We start from the raw sequence: 17,642 nt of genomic DNA on the forward strand, positions 1-17,642 counted from the left end.
TAGTGTGCAGAGGCCAGGGGTGCTATAACATCCTCCAGTGCACAGGACAGCCTCCTGGGCATATGGAAGCATCTGGCACAAAATATCAGTAGAACCAAAGCTGGGCTGATAAGAATTATTTCCTATCTATGTTATTCAACTCTTTATTCTCTCAAGTAAAATAAAATTAATCCAGACTGTACTCAGCTATTTAGGATGTTTCCATGAATTTATATATTAAATGTCTCTGCTTCCCTTATGTCAAAATGTGCCCTGTCCCAATGGGGCATTTTTCAGCTGAATTTCAACCAAACTTGGATTAAAAAGGGCACGTTGGGTGCTCTCATTCTAAGCTTGGTTGTGAAATGAACGGATCATGACATTAGTTTTAGGAAGACTTGAGCTCTTAAAGGAAAGCTCAACTCCATTCTCTCCTCTGCGTCTGCTCAAAGAAAATAGCTTGCCTCTCTGTATGGGCTTGACCTTGAAATTATTTCACTTCTCTTTTGGAACCAAGTGCAGCCTCCTCTAGGTGCCTCTGGCAGCTTTCTCTGTTTTGCTAGAAAAACAAAACAATGAATTGGTTCTGAAAGCTTTTTTTAGTTACCTGTTTTGGATAGATAATACTGCCAGTAAAAGGATGACTTCCTTGATGCAAGTCAGAATTCCAAAAGAGTTAAACCATGTTGCTCAAATAATTCTAAGTGTGATTTAGAAATTTTTCCTAATTGAGGCGTTAGAACTCTGCAGGTGACCTGATCTTCTGCATACTGAGCATCACCCAGGGACTAATAAAAGGCTGAGCAGAAGAGTGTTTTGCCTGAATATCAAAAATCCAGGGTTTTAATGCATCATTCCAGCATTCTGTGCTGGGAAAGGCCCAAGAAGATGGAAAATACTGTAAAGTTTTCACATGAATTCAGGACAACTTCTCCAACTTTTTAACATAGCACAGTATGTGAGAGTTTAGTTTTCTTTTTCCAAAATGTCTCCATCCCTGAGTATTTAGTGAATGCACACAAAAAACAGATGTGCCTTTTAAACGAGGTGGTGTTCCAGTCACTTTTCTAAAGTTGCATTCAACATGGGCTTCAGCTTCAGGAGGTTTTGTAAATGGATTTTCCCATCCCATGCCCCATTCTTCCCTCTCTATTCAATCAATCCCCCTTTGCCACAGAGATTTTAGGAAGGGAAATGACACCTGTCTATCCTGGGAGGTTTAAGATCGCAGCAGGGGAGTGTGGGAGGGCATGGCTGGACTAGATAATTTCAGAAGATTCTTTTTTATCCTCAGATCCTAGGGCTCCTTGAAACTCCAAAGATACCTGCTGTGCTATTAATCCTGCTGTGCTCTTTCCCACCTCCCTCTGTCCTCAATGACTCTCCCCACGTACCCAGGCACTTGAGTGTTAAATGTCACCATGTGACTCCCTCTAACCTTGGCTGATTGGAGGGGGTTGTCCTCTGACCCAAGGCAGTCCAGCTCGTTGGTGATTGGAACCATGATTCTGACTCAGAAAGCTGAGCTGGATCAATGAGATTCTTCACTTGGTGTTGGAAAACAAGGGGACAGTGAGAATGAGCCTTGGGGACACACAGGATGTGACCAGAGTTGTGATGAGGCCGAGGCAGAAGCCGTTCACATGTCCACATGATGAGGAAGTGGGACTGATGTTGAAAGGAAGAGGGCGCTGTTGAGAGGACGATGGAGACCACTGCGGGAGGAGAAGCATCACCGAGAGAGAAGTGGGGGCTCCTGGAGGGGCTGGGTAGGGTGGAAGGCAGACAGACATATACAACTCATGCAGCCTAGAGAGAGAGAAAGCAGCTGCTGGAGTTCCTGGAAGCTTTTTTTTATTTTCTCCTCCCAGATCATGTATCCTTTTATCACATTCTGTTCCCTTGTAGTATCCTGAGTGCTTTCTGTTCCTTATAGTCCTATCAAGGACACCTACTAAAGTGTTAGGTTGTCCCACATTCCAAATGTCTATCAAGAAACACGAGTCTATTAAATATATAGAGGCTAAAGGGGAACAGCCTGCCCCCTCAATCTCCTGCCCCCAAATTCATGACTGAGGTACCCAGAGTGGCCTGATATTGTAATACATGGTGGGGAGGTAAGTGGAGGGGGCAGTCCTGCTGGTGGACTTCAGAATCCCAAGGGCACCAACTTAGGAAGCATCTCTGCTCAAGCCCCTTAGCATCAAATGAGACCTCTAACCACCTAATCCCAAGTACAAGTCTCTCTTCTTAACCCAAGAGCTAGAATTCTGGGTTCTTGACCTCCACCCCAGACATTCTGATCACTGGCTCCAGCCAACACCAGAGATGTGCCTAGAAGAGGAGTCTATCCATTATGGCCGAGTTCAAGATACTTCCACATCCTGTTACCTAAAGTCATCAGGAAATGAAAAATTAGTTAATTGCATAGAAATAACCAATTTTTAAAATATGGAATCTCACATTAATTGAAGTTTTGCTTAACTGTGTTGCTTTAATTTTCATATTTATTTAAAAATAGTATCCTGAGCATAACTGAATCTTTGCATAATGATGCAGGATCAGTATCTTACAGGTTTATGATTCCACCCCGTGTTCTTATTACTTATTAATACATTACGGGGGCCTTTCCTTGACCACTTCAGGAGAATAGGCATGGCTTCTGAATCACCAGCTGGGCTTGGCTTGGCCACTTAGTCAGCACGTGAGGTAGTTCACCCTTTGGAGGCTTAGGTTCCTGTCAGTGGGAGCAGTGACAACTATCATGTATAGGAGGACTTCTTAGCTGAAATAGCACATAGGAATCACCTGTGATCTTGTTAAAATGCAGGTACTGACTCAGACCTGGGCTGGGGCCGAGACCCTGCCTTTGTCACAAGCACCAGGTGATGCTGCTGGGCTGTTGGTAAAGCATGCCATGAGTAGCAAGGTCTTGGGATGTTTGAGATTCTGTAGAGTGCTTGGCTCTAAGTAGCTGACCAACCAGTAAATTCCCCGTTTCTCCTTACCTTTACCTGCCTGCTGCTCTTGCAGACTGCCAGCTATTGTGTCACTTCTTGCTGCTATTAGTGCCTGACCCAGTCACCCCCAGTCTTCCTTCCCAGGAGCACATGTACAAACCTTGCTGCTTCTAGTCTCTGCCACCAGGCCCCTGGAATACCTGCTATAGGCTGTGGACTCGGGAGAGGTAGAGGCACACTGTCTTCTTGGTGATCTGCTGTCCTGGTGTGTGCAGTCAGGTGCCTACTGAGCAGTGTGACATGCTGATCAAGGGCACAGACGTGGAGCCAGATAGCTGGTTCAGTCCTCACTGTGCCATAGATGTCTGACCTTGGACAAGTTACTTAACTTCTTTGGCCTCATTTTTCATGGGATAAAATAAGGTTTCTGTGGTGATCAAGTGAGTTAATGTATGTAAATATATGTTTAAAACAGGGTCTGGCACACAGTAAGTCTAAATAAATGTTTGCTGTTCTTATTAATGTCTTTATTGGTGCCAGATAGGAAACTTACAGTGGGAACTGGTGGGGGTGTGAGGCAGGAGGGCCAAACTTGTGAGGAACTGGAAAATACAATCTGCTCAAAGTTACTCAGATTCCAGTTTTTAACCTGTGTCAGCTGTTGGCAAACACTAGCCCATGGGCCAAATCCAGCTCACCTTCTATTTTTGTAAATCATATTTTATTGGAACACAACTATGGCTGTTCATTACGTATGGCTGCTTTTGCACTAAAATTGTAGAATTGGATAATTATGACCCACAAAGCCTAAAATATTTACTCCCTTGCCCTTTCTGGAAGAAGTTGCTGACCCCTGAACTATGCCGTATCCCAAGTAAACTGAGTCTCTCAGGACACATTTGGCCAACAGTCCCTGGCATGGATCTCATCAAGGTCTTTTTAGCTTGTTTAGAGGTTCTTGATTATGTTCTGTTGATTGACACTGACGGATAAGCAATACACAGAAAAAGGAAGTATGACTTTACTAAAATCTCGATCACTCTAAAGAGGAAGCCCCAGGCACTGAGCCAGGCATTGGGCAAAAGCTAGCCCTCATTCATAAGCATTTGATAATAAAAAAGGGCCTTAAATTTGTGCAGCGTTTCCACTTCTCAGAGCCCTTCACAGCTGTCCTTTAAGGAGGTTTATGGAGTCTGGATGTGGCCCCTCCAAAACTCATGTGGAAATTTGATCCCCAATGTTGCAGTGTTGGAAAAAGATTGAGTAATGGGGGCAGATCCCTTATGAATGGATTAATGCTCTCCCTGGGGGATGGGGGATAAATAAGTGAGTTCTCGCTCTGTTAGTTCCTGTGAGACCTGATTGTTTAAAGGACCCTGGCATCTCCTCTCTTTTTTCTCTCTTGCTTCCACTCTTTTGCTTCATCTCGCCATGTGATCTGCTTGTACCATCGGCTGCCTGCCACTTTCCGCCATGAGTAGAAGCAGCCTGAGGCCCATGCCAGAGGCAGCTGTCCCAGAATCGTAAGCCACATAAACCTCTTTTCCTTATAAATTACCCAGTCTCAGGTATTTCTGTTATAGCAACACAAAACAGAGGTGTATGCTGATTCCTTTTGAGGAAGTGAAGGCAGTCTTATCTCCCTCAACCACTCAGTTTTTAGAGGAGGAATTGGCTCAAGGAGAGGGAGTGGTATAGCCAAGGTCCTACAGCATGTGAAGTGGCAGAGCCAGGACAGGGGCAGGGCTCTGACCTCTCCTCTTGGCCACTTGCCTCCCTGCTGCCACTTGCTTGCTGGAGCTGCCCCTTCATCCCTACCTAGGAGGGTGGTTCTGTGTTTAAAGCAGGATTCCGAAGCTGGAAAGGAAGGGCTTCATGGGTAACCCAAGTGTATCACAGGAGCCCTGGGCATATATTGGCATTACAGGTGAAATGTTGCTCCTGGTTGCATTTTACATGGATGGCCAGGTCAGCAACAGCCTTGCAGCCAGTTCTGCAGAGTAAATACACCTTATTTGAGCAGGTCAAATCATTTCCAGCTCCAGACCCCGGGGCCTGGTGTGCCCCAGCCCTAGCCTGCTGGCATCAACCAAAGTCAATCAGTCTCAACTGAATTGGAAAGCTCCTTTTATTTGTCTAGACCTCAAAGGCTTTGTGGTTTTAAAGCATCCCCTCAAATGATATGTGGGCCCTTTGCTGTAGGCCTAAGAAATCAGGCTGCAGAACTTTAAGAAATATGATACAACTTTTCCCTCCTTCCTGCCTTTTTCTAATCCATTTTCCATACAGCAGCAGCCAGAGTGGTCTTTGTTAAAATGTAATCAGATCATGTTACTCCTTTGCCCAAACTTTTCAATGACTTCATTTTAAACTTAGAACATGTTATATTTACAATGAACTCCAGTCTCAGTAGCCTGGCTTAGCCAAGCTGTCTGCAAGCTGGCCACACCTGCCCTGTACCTACTGTTATCTCTAGCTCCTGGACTGTGTCCACAAGGGTCCCTCCACCTGGAGGCCCTGCCAACCCTCTTTATGGCCTGCCTGGAGTCATGCATTTCTTTCGTTGTCAATCTCTCCTACTTACTAGACTCTAAGCTCTATGAGGGCAGGAATCATATCTGTTTTGCTGACCCAACACTGCCTGGCACATGGTAGGCACTCAGTAACTACTTGATGACTGAATGAATCTCCTTGCGATTTAACTTACATATTGATGTATCTGGGGGACCTGGGATACAGCTTTGAATGCTTTTTGCTTTGGGCATTTCCCTGTGTGCTGTGGTAGCTCAAGGGAGACCAGGAGAGGAGATTTGATGGAAGAGGAGTGGAGCTATACTTGTGCAAATTCTGCAAACCCCACCAAAGTTTTGAGGGTCTTTTAGGACCCCTGGTGAGATGAGCAGTGAGGTGGCATAGGAAGAGGACACTGCGCAAGAGAGGTCTAGGGCCTGGCCCTGGCCAGCTCTACTGTCATCTGTGTGATCCGGGGCAGGCAATTCCTGCTTCAGTTTCCTCACTTGTGTAAGTGAAGGGTATTGGTAGAAAAGGAATGAATTCTTGATACACATAACAATGTGGCTGACCTCAAAATAATTGAGTGCATACACATACTGTGTGATTCTGTGTATATAAAATTTTAGAAAATGCAAACTACTCCATAGTGACAGAAAGCAGATCAGTGGTTGCCCAGAGAGAGACAAGAGGGAGAGATGAATATGTTTACTGTCTTGGGTGCGATAGTGGTTTCATGGAGTATATATTTGTCAACACTTGTAAACTTATACACTTTGAATATGTACAGTCTATATGTCAGTTACCTCAATAAAGCTGTTAAAAAATAAATGAAAGTTGGCAAACAGCAGCCTGTGGGCCAAGTCCAGCTGTGGCTTGTCTTTATACAACAGTATGCAAACTAAAAATGACTTTTACATTCTGAAGTTTGCAAATAAAATAAAATAAAAGAATATGTGACTGAGACCTTACGTGTTCCCACAAAGTCTAAAATATGTGCGCTCTGGCCCTTTATAGAAAAAGTTTGCTGATGCCTAGATAACTTGGGAGGTCAACGGACAGCCTCATGGTATGGACCCCACCCCACCAGAGCAAGTCTGATTCATTTGTGTCATAGATTTTAATTTCCAGTAAGATTTCACTGGGGAATAGGATTTAACTGCTTTAAGCAACCAAGAATAAGTCTCAAAGGTCTGTAGACTAGGTTACTTCTGAGTCTGAGATAGAATTCCATTCTAAAAGCTGTGTAATTATCTAGCTTGCTAATTTGATTGACTTGGGCTTAGTTTAAATGAATGCAAAATTAGAAATGGGAGTCACTGGGAAGAATGCTGTTTTATTTCATAGCAGGAATTAACCACTCTTAGTGCCTTGTTTTAATGAACTGCAAAGGCCTTTGTAATAAAGCATGTACTGAAATCCTTGAAAAGAACACATTTCTGTAAATAGGTTAAACCTTATCATCCTTGTTTTTCTTTAATCTTCTTAGCCAGACTTTTCTTCCCAGATAACATAGAGATAAACCAAATAAATTTAAATGCACCTTAGGTCAAATTGGCATATATTTTCAAATAACAAAATTGGAATCAGTTTTTCTGGATTTGCTGGAGAGTCTAATGTGATCACAGCCATTAGTTCTGTTTCCAACCAGAAGAGCATTAGAAATGAGAAGATAATATATTTCCTCCAGTTTATTTCCCCTGCAAAAAAAAGTCAATCAGAAAAGATCTTGTCATGATCCCTTGACGATGGCACTTGCCCAGAGGCAGGGAGGAGTTCAGTATACCAGTGGAGATGGTGAGCCCCTGGAGAGCAACCCCTCTCCAAGCCTCGGCTACCTGTGTCTGTTTAGTACCCAGCACATGCTAAGGTGCAGTCACACTGCAGAGCTTTTTCACCAGATTCGAGTACAAGCTTGAAGTAGGCAGGGGAGGAACAGGAGAAACCAAATGCAAAGAGAAACATCAGAAATGAATTGTTGGCTTTTAAGATGCCAAGGGCTACAGTCCAGGAGACTTAAGGATTTTTCACATACAGTGTTGCCTGCATGCTGACTATAACCTAACCTCGTGCGGCATCCATCATAAGGACATCCGTATTTGATGAGCATACATGTGCTGGAATGAATGCAGAATTCAGAGTTCAGAGGACCCTGGGGCAGCCTTCTCCCATCTCATCATCCTCGTGGTCTGCTCTGTTTCAGCAAGCTTTCTGCTATTATTATTTTTTTTTTTTCCTAAAAGATGACTAGTAAGGGGATCTTAACCCTTGACTTGGTGTTGTTAGCACCACACTCTCCCAAGTGAGCCACGGGCCGACCCTTTTCTGCGATCATTTTAAACCCATGAGGTTTATTTGTGGATTGGCAGAGAACATACTATCCTTGTTGTAGCCCAGTTTTAGCCAGGAGATGCTGATCAGAGACAGTCTGGAGCAGCTGGAGGCACCTTGGGTAGGAATCAGAGGCCCAGATTCTCATTTTACCTGCACCACTCACTGGCTGCCTGTCCTTGGAAATCATTTGCGCTGCAGGTCTCACTTTCCTCGTCTGTAAAATGAGGCAGAGGACTGGATGTTCTTTCATTTAGATCCCCAGAGTTCTGTGATTCTATAATCTAAACTCCTCCTTGGCTTTCTCTAATTCTTTCAAGAGCAAGGGCATGGAGGAGATGGCCTACCAGATACTTTATGGGCCATCAGAAATAGGGCAGAGCCAGACCAGGGAGCCTGTGGGGAGGCGGCAGGAGAATGATAATTGGGTCGGGCCAGGCCCAGAGTCTATAAAACCAACTGCCCAAGGAAAGGAGGGGGATGGTGTAACTTAGTATCTACATGTGTAAAAGAGATTTAAGGGATTCATTGATGGTAAGCTTATGTGGGTCAAAAGTATGGGGAACTGCCAAGAAGTAATAGCTGACTTTCAGTTGAGACATAACATAGAATGAAGGGAGTGATATTCCCCACCCATTTGAGAGCACTGAGCATGGGGCCAGTCCCTATTAACACTCTGGGTACTGTTCCCCTTCCTTTCTCTGCACTGAAGAGCCCACTACAGACTTGAGGTTCTAAGAGCATATAAGGTGGGGCAAGACTGGTGGGATTTAGTCCTAGCTGTACACTAACTAGCTATGTGATTGCAGACAAGTCCCTTAGGCTCCCTGAGCCTCTGTTCTCTCATCTGTAAAATGAGTGATAATAATAACACCTACATTATAGTTCTTGTGAAGATTACATGAGTTAATAAATATAAAGCTATTAGAACAATACCTGCTATTCGTTAATGTCTATAACAGTTTTTCCTGCAATTAATGATTTACTAGGCAAATTAGAGCCCTTTTGATTGGAAAGAATAAAATATGGGGAGACTCAGAATCAAGCTTTATGAAGACTGATTAAAGAAACTGGCATGTTTGGCCAAGAAAATAATGGCTTGACTGGGGCTAGGGGATGGCAAACAATGAGGAACCAGATTTGTTCTGGATGACCCACAAAGGGACAGAAAATAGGCTGTAAGTGAACTTGCTGGGCTTTCAAGGAATATCAGATGAGGCATAACTCCACAGTCAGTGCAAGCCACCCAGGAAGCCTTTGACCCCCATTGCTGTTGGCTGGATGGGTGTTGGCAGGGCTTTTGAGAGGTCTCACTAATGCCAGGGGATGTCGGGCTGTCTGAATTGTCAGGCCCCTGGCAACCCAAAGAGTGTGTGTGTAGAGTGGTGATGGAAGGGGGCAGGGGTGAGGGAAATGGGAGGGACCACTCCGTGGAGGAAGAGCCTACCTGTTGGCTGGTGGCGTCGAGAAAAGATTGTCTACGTGTCCTTTTATCAGGGCACAGCTCCATGCCTAAAGCAACAGATCCAGCGTTGGACCCCACAGGCTGAATCTAACTCACAGACACTTACATCTAGCCAGCACAGTTTTTTCTATTGGGAAATGTGCCATTTGACAAGGTTCATCTGAAAAGCCAGAATTCCCAGCTTCTTTTGAAAATTTAGATGACATGGCAAATTAGACTCTCATTCCACACATGCCCGGGTTGTCTGGAGCTGAGTGGTGGCTGCCCCCATGTGTGGGCTATGGATTGTCCCAGGGATGACAGTCCTTCTGGGCCCGCCTTTTCTAATCTCCATGACCTATTTAGCTCCCAGAGGTCTATGTTTGCAACCCGTGCACGAGGGAGGCCAGGAAGAAGCCACCTTTGGGAAGGAATAAGTTTCCTCGGAAGAGGGTAAAGTTACAGAAGGAATTTTGAATGGAATAATGAATTCCACGTTTCATCTGGGCCAAGTCATCTTTTCAGTCGCCTATTTGGAAGTCTGTCAGGTTTTGAGGCATAAGGGTGGATGGAGAAGAAAACCAAGGCCTCTTTTTCAGCGTGCAGCCACAGCAAGAACCCCAAATTCTTGAAATCTGTGTGATAGACTACAAGTGTTTTCTTCTTGTCAGAGCCAGCGACGAGCACTTTACAATGGACAGCCCAGCCCTGCTGTGGGCTGCTGCAGCTGCTTCTGCCAAGGGGTGCCTGCGATTGGAACTGAGTTTTCATCTTTGGGTTGGGAATTGGGGGGGGGATGGGAATAAGGCAGGGCAGTCGACCCTGTGGCCTGGGACTCGGAGCCTGGCAGCTGACTACTCTTACCTAATGTAGTCAAGTCTCAGATTCTTCCCACCTGCGAGTGAAACCCCTCCTCAGAACCCAACTGACAGAGCTTCTCATGGTTGGTGTCAAGCAGTACTTGGTTGTGGGTCCAGGCAGGAAGCTAGCAGGACCCTCTGGGATAGCATTGATCTGTAGGGGCTTTTGCTGAGATAATTTCCAGCCTCTGTTCCAAGGAAAGGCAGGAAAGCGTAAGTTAGCTATTAGAACCTAAATCAGTATTAAAAAAAAAAAAAAAAACTTGTCCAATCATAAGTACTACGTGGTAACTTGTTAAACATTCAGATGCCAGGGCCCCTCCTCAGCCTCATCTAGTCAGAAGCTCCAGGGAAGGGACCTGGGAATCTGTATGTTGAACAAGTAATCCAAACAGACAAGTTTGGGAAACACTGTACTAGGTAGCCACCAATTTTCCTAGATCTGAAAAACCTTAATCATGTCCCTCTCGTGCATGATGTATGTCAGCCTTTGCCTCCCAGCACAACTGACTGGCTACATAGGACTTCCCCCTTATTTCTCATGTTAACAGCCAATCATCTAAGTTAAGCCCTGCAGGGTGTGAACAGCTGATAAGGCTTCCTGGAACATCCTTCTCAAGAGTGCTTTTCTTTTAACCCAGGAATTCAAATAACAGTTTGTGTGAATGTGAAAGGTTACAAAGCACTTTCTCATAGCCTCCTGAAGCATGTGTCAATTTTACAGGCGATAAAACAAAGCCTCAGAGACATTTAGAAGAAACAACCCACCTTAATGTGTGGATGAATGATAGTCTTCTTGATGTCATTCCTTTACACTTTAGAGAGGCCACTCATGGTACAAGGGTTTGAGTGATGGACGGTAGAATTTAGGTCTTGTCACAGGTGGTTAGGGAGGCATTTGAGGGGCCTAGGGGTGGAAAGTAGCTTCCTTTGTGCCCATGAGAACCGCTAGCCAGGTGCCCACTCCATGGGTGACTGGCAGCCCTCCCAGAGGCATAAACAGCTAAGTGCAAATCACTGCAGCTGTGAGAAGAAAACATATACGTGTCGTGGGTGAAAAGAGGCCCCTGGTGCTCAGCAGAGGGTCTCCTCTGAAAGCCAGGCCTGGCTTGGAAAGCAGGAAGCTCAGGCAGCCAGCAAACATTCTGAGGGTGGGGTGCTTCTGAAAGGTTCGGAATCACTGCCCGCCTGTCGTAATAGCACTGGGATGAGTTCATTTGTAGCTCTTAGTAAACACAGCTGTTGTGGTTGTAATTTGCCTGGAGGCTTTTTACTATAACTCCAACCCTAACAGTTTGGCAGCCTTCATGGGAACAATGGTGTTGACGGATGGGGAAAGAAGTTGCTGGCTGAGAGCAAAGAGAGGAGAGCAGTGGCTGGCCACGGGCAGAAGCCACTGAGCAAATCCAAGTGTGGAAGCCATGGAGAAGGAACAGGCAGCACCTCACATAGTGACCAGAAGGGTCTTAGGTGCCCAGATGATGAGCGATACTGAGAGAAGCTGGAGAACCCAGGTGGAAAGGTGTTAGAAGAGCATTACAAGATTGTTCCCTTCGAGGGAAGAAAGGGGTAAGATCATTCTGGAAGGCAGGCAGAGCTGTAATACCTCTTAATTTACAATGGCACAAAAGGCATAGCCTTCTAAATGCAATTGGGCACAGATTTACAAGAATGAGATAATTGTGTTGATTATATTTTCCCATAAATAGAACGTTATTAAAGCATTGCTTATAAGAAACCACGTTTTGCGTGATAATTCTGGGTACAGTGAGAATTTTTCTAAAAGTACAGTGACAACTTGAGGAGGTAGACCTGTGCTTGTTCATTCCAGGCAGCAGTTGGTTGGCTGCAGGAGATAGTCTCATTGTTGAATATTGAGATACTCATGACTGTGGCAAAGCTTGCTGTGCTCCCTGCAGTATTCCCACATAGCTCGCAGCACCTTAACCTTGCTGAGGTTGTGCAGTTCCACAGGTAGAGAGACTGCCAAGGGCCCTGCCACCCTCTCAACTCAAGGAAGGCTTCCTGGGGGAAGGAGAACTTGGATGTCTTCATTTGGTTTGTGGATGAAAATCCCTGAGGGGCTGGCCCGTGGCTCACTTGGGAGAGTGTGGGGCTGATAACACCGAGGCCAAGAGTTCAGATCCCTATATAGGGATGGCCGGTTAGCTCACTTGGGAGAGCGTGGTGCTGACAACACCAAGTCAAGGGTTAAGGTCCTCTTACCAGTCATCTTTTAAAAAAAAAAAAAGAAAGAAAAAGAAAATCCCTGAGGCGGCCCCAGCTTCATCGTGGGAAAATAACCCATCAACACTGCTAGAGGTTCAGACACACCTAAAAAGGATGCCTTGAAATGAAGTACCCTGTGGTCCTTGAATCAACCCTTGTTTAGAAACTCAGCAAATGGAGCAAAATCATGGCAGTAGAAGGAAACAGAAGTGTGGATTTCTGCTTGTTTCTTGGAGAGAAAAGCAAAGTAGAAGTATGGTTTTAAAATGGAAGTGGAAAAGCATCTTGTCAGTCTGGGACTGGGATTCAAATAATCCCAGGGAGCATGTTGGGCTAGTTGAAGGAACTTTGACCTCTTTCTCATGGCTCTTTACACTACCATGGAGAACAGGTATGTGAAGTGTTAGTGTGGGTTGGCACCCAGGTGGCTTCCCATGCCACTTGGAATACTTGAGGAATAATTTTGGTAAAAACTGAAATCATGGGATTTGCCCTGTGGAACTTTCTGCATCAATGCAGAGCCATGTCATAGAGACCTTGAAATAGGCCCTGCTAGGACGGAGCTTGTTGATGGAGTTTTATATCAAAAATACAGATTGGGAGCAGACTTTACAATATGGAGTGTTTTTTGGAAGCAGAATCCATCGTTTTATTACAAGAAGAGGTATTATGAAATTGTGAAACAGTAATAAACCAATTTAGAAAATATTTTTTAAATGCAATAATGTGTGTGCTTCTAAAATCATATTTAGCGTCTATATACAATTTTGTACTTAAATAAAAATCATATATGTGGCATATGCTCATGAAATCTGGCTGTGCAGTCCTCAGTATGGAAGGAGTCCATCTGTACTCAGGATAAATCAGACTAGATAAATGGAGAATCCTAGCCTCAAGGGACAGCAGGGCTCTGGGAAACACTTGAGTTATCCCTGCTCAACTGGAATTTTTACAGCCAGCTGGTCTTTTCTTCTCCCCTCCTTGATTCTCTTTTTGACTAGACTGAGCTCCTTAGGTGATGATGATGATGATGGCTAACACTGGAACATTTCCTGTGTGCCCTGCATGGCCCTCACAACAACTCTGTGAAGTCAGTGCTATCATTAACCCCATTCTGGAGTGAAAGAACTGAGGCAGAGGGAGGTTCTGTCCCCCAGGTGGTGGTGATTTCAACTGAGGAGTGTGCCGTAGCCACTCCCCTCTTCTCTCGTCTCCTCCCTCCTCTTCCTCCCTTTCCTCTTTTTTAGTTTTTTTAAATTTAGATCATTTACTAGAGTTGATGTAGATCATTTGCTCAGTATAAAGAATTCATCCTAAATGAGTTTTCCCATTCTTAATGATGATGATTATATGAAATGAATTGGCAACTGGATAATTTAAACTAGTGATGGTATGAGTAACAAGCAGAAGGAGAAGCAGGGTGTAGCCCCTTTTGTGGACACATTCCTCACTGTTTGGACCAGATATTAATCCTTCCTCGGCGACCTCTAAGCACAGCACATCTCCTGTTCTGGAAGAGCCTTGTTGGTGGGCCTAGAGAAGGAAATTATCCCTCATCCTACCAGTGGCTCACTGGATGCAGCTAGAACTAACAAGCCTCCTTCCATCCCTCAGCTGAGGCCAGGGTACAAAATATTAAATTCGCTTTGTTTACTTATATCTTGTGACAGTGTGCTGGCTCTTGCAGGACCATAATCCAAGGGTAGGTTCCTCCAAAGATGGAACTCACTTGGCAGCCAGGGTGGGTATGACAATGTCCAAGGTGGTAGGAGCTCTGTAGAACCAGACAGGTCCCACTCTACTGCTGACCATCCCTGTGCTCTGACCAGATCCCTTCACCTGTCTGAACCATGTCCTTACCTTAAAATGGGCTCACAGTACCTGTTCAGCTTGGCTCACAGGGTTGACACAGAAATCAGATAAAAGGAGTGAAAATACTTCGTAAGGTTTCATAAGCTAGACAGCTGTACCCGGAGCCTCTTTGGATCGATTAGAAGTGCATTCAGCTGTCATTAGCAAAATATCTCACCAACAGTGAATGATGTTAGGGTTCACTTTTCTCACAACAAAGTCTGGGGGTTGGTAGTCCAGGGTAGGGCTAGTTTCTCCATATGATGTCACTGAAAACCTAGGTTGCTTGGTCTTTCTGCCTTGTCATTCTTAGCATGTTGGCTTCCTACCATAGGTCACAAGGCCTCCTGCAGCTCCAGCATCATATCTGTGGTCAATGCAGATAGAGGGTAAGGGGCTAGAGCCAGCCATGTCTGTTCCTTTTATCAAGAAACAGAAGCTTCCCCTGGTCTCCCCTAATGTTTCTTATTATTTGACCTAGATCACATGACCATCCTTGGTCGCAAGGGAAGCCAAGAAAGTGGGGGACAGGACAGTTGGGAATGACACATCAATCAGGCTTCATTCTCTGTGACCTCAAGAGTACTGAGTTCTTATAACAAGGTAGAAGGGAAAGGCAACAGATTTTGTGATTGTGCACATTCACTTTCCCATTTCTATCAAAGTACACTCATGCATTTAAAAGCAACGTAGGCAATATTGACAGAGACATAGTAAAAAGTTTGTCCTCCCAGGGCCATGCCTTCCCCAACTGATGTGATCATTCAAAGGGCTCCCCCCATCAAAACCATTAACTTTTTTCATGATTTGGTCCTTTTCCCCCACTTGTTACTCTACTCCTGTTTTCTGGAGCAGAAGGGTCTCCCAACTCCTCTTTTAGGGAGAACTGGCTAATACTCATACTGCCAGATCACTAGATGTGGCCAGGCAGGTACCTCAAGCTTAATTCTAGCATCATCCTCAACAAAATCCACATGGTGTCTACTGCATTCAGCATACACCTTGCCTCTTCTAGTTCTTCAATCCCAGCCCCTTAGAAGGCCTCTAGACACACTAAGCTCCCTGGCCTTGACCAGCATGCCAGTTACTGCTTGACCAGCATGCCAGTGTACTGCTACTCAGCTCAAATTTACTCTTTCTAATTGCTCTGTGAAAATGGATCTGGACCCTGGAAATATTTTTTCCTTTGCAGCTGGCACTAGAGCATTTTTAGTAGAGGGTGCTGGAAAGACGCTGCAGGAGGAAAAGGATTTTGCTTCTGGTTTCCCAGTAGCTATGTGCAGCACCAGGATTCTACTGCCCAAGTGCTAGAGAGGAGAGGTGGGGACCAATATTTGAGCTCAGGGCTTTGTGATTGGGAAGCAGAACCCAGGGCAAGATTCTCATCTCTTATAATTCTTCTCTTTCTGTAATTTACCTTTACCAGAGTCAGGTCTGTTTAATAGGCCATTTAAACATAGAATTGTTGTAGAACGTTAGAGGCAGGATACATAGCAGGTAAGAACATGGGCTTTAGAGACCAGGATTTGTTTCTAGACTGTGCCTCTTGCTGTGTGCTCTTTTACAGGGAACTTAACCAGTCTAAGCCTCAGTATTCTTAGCTGTGGAATGGGGGAATAATAATAGCTTACAACTCACAGGGTAATCTGGATTACTTGAGATAATGATTATAAATGAAAACATTTAGCACAGTGCCTGGCATATAGTAATGATTATACTGTGGCTGCTGTTGAAGCACTCCAGCTCTCATGAACTGGATAATTTCTCAGTCCTTTGCACTCTAAATCCTCATGGTAGTGCATAACCACCTGCATTTGTGCCTCCTGAATTCTGGCTTTCTCTCCCTTTCTCCCAGTTTTCCTCCTCTGCTTTTCCCTATCTTTTGCTTCTCTCGATTCTTTCTCCCTACGTTTAGACTTTTGCTGTAATGAATTAACAATGGTCTGATGAAATAATTTCGAAATATTTGCTTAGGGCCTTGTAGAAACACGTGTGTGTTTGTACTGAATATTTAATTATCTTATGATGACTTGCTAGTATTGTCTCCAGGATCAAGTATTCCCTTCCAGTTTTGTTCTTTCAGGAATAAAATAAGAAGGAAGTGTTATTGTGGCCGTGACCCAAAAGACAGATGAGTCACGGGTTAAGAATAGACAAGAGCTCTTAGTGTTGACCATTCCTTGTCTTTGCAAGGAAACATCTGTAACTTTTGAGGGCTTTCCTTGGCCAGCTGGATAAGGAGTTCGAAGAATTAAATTTCACGCAGGCACACTAGCAGACAGGCAGCCCCCAGCACCTGGAGGCCCGAAGAAAGTGGTTCTATGGGAGAGTGCTCCCTCTGATGGGATCGGGACTCTCACGAGACAGCAATCTGGGGTCCTGAGGGCCGGCACCCAGTGGGCTTGTTTGCATTTGCATCCCTAATGCCCACCTAGGTTGGCCACAGGAGGTACAAAATAAATATTTCAAGAGAGCATAGTGTGCATATTTGGGAGGTAGTGGACCAGTCCTAGGAGCGGGAAATCTATTCCATCCCCTCTCAGTAAGAACTCCAGCCCTTGTTATGGGAAGAAAAAAAAGATGAGTGATTTGTGTCTGAGAGCTGTGTTCCTTTAAGCCATGGGTTCTGCACTTGGTCTTGACTCCATACTGGCACTGTGGCCTTGGGCACATTTTAACCTCTATCATCCTGGTTTTCTCATCTGTAAAACAAGAATGACACTAACAGTACCTAGGTCATACATCGGCTGTAGAGCTAAGAGACATCGAGAAGTGCTTTGTATAGTGTTGGCATGTGGTAAGCTCTCAAGAAAGGTTTGCTGGTAGCAGACTCAAGACATTTTTAGCACTAAGAAAACAATTGAGATCATTTTCTGGTCTCGTCTCTACTATCCCTGCCCTTTACCCACAAACTTTTTGAATTTCGTCTGCTAAACAGGCATAATGATGCTCATTTAACAGGATTATGGAGAGAAGTAAACTAGAAATGTGCATGTAGCATAGTTCTTGGAACACAGTAAATGCTCTATAAATGGTAGCTATTATCATCCTAATAGTACCAAATACTCATCATTTATGATTGCATTTAAGTTAGCCTTTTAAAGAAAAACAGTTGTTTCTGTCAGGGCTCGGCTCTATGCCATTAAAATGCAGGTGCACCCTTCCTGGCCTTGCCATGGCGCAGGTAGAGTGGTTAAGAAGAAGGGGTGTGGGTTAAAGGCAGGCCCCTCCCTGCCCACCTAGTAACCCAGCTTTGGAGACTTGGACAAGCCATGTGTCTTCTCTGAGCTTCAGTTTCTTCATCTACTCAGCAGGCTTGTTGGGAAGATCTCATGAGAGAAGAGTATAAATACTGATACCATATCAGAATTATGATTAGCCCATGTTTTCATGATTAGATCTTCATTCAGTGTTGCTCTCACTGTCACACGTATGGTCTGATGTTGCCCTATTTAGCTGTTGTGTTTTTGCCCCACC

General features: G+C 44.7%; 1 protein-coding gene across 1 annotated transcript in view; it reads left to right on the forward strand.

Moving 5' to 3' along the window:
• The window catches only part of MGAT5 (alpha-1,6-mannosylglycoprotein 6-beta-N-acetylglucosaminyltransferase), a 206,891-nt gene that overhangs the window by 114,683 nt on the left and 74,566 nt on the right, over positions 1-17,642 (forward strand). The gene's annotated exons all lie outside the window — the stretch shown is intronic.

This window comes from Cynocephalus volans, chromosome 1 (assembly GCF_027409185.1).
Source record: "Cynocephalus volans isolate mCynVol1 chromosome 1, mCynVol1.pri, whole genome shotgun sequence".
NCBI classification, from domain to species: domain Eukaryota; kingdom Metazoa; phylum Chordata; class Mammalia; order Dermoptera; family Cynocephalidae; genus Cynocephalus; species Cynocephalus volans.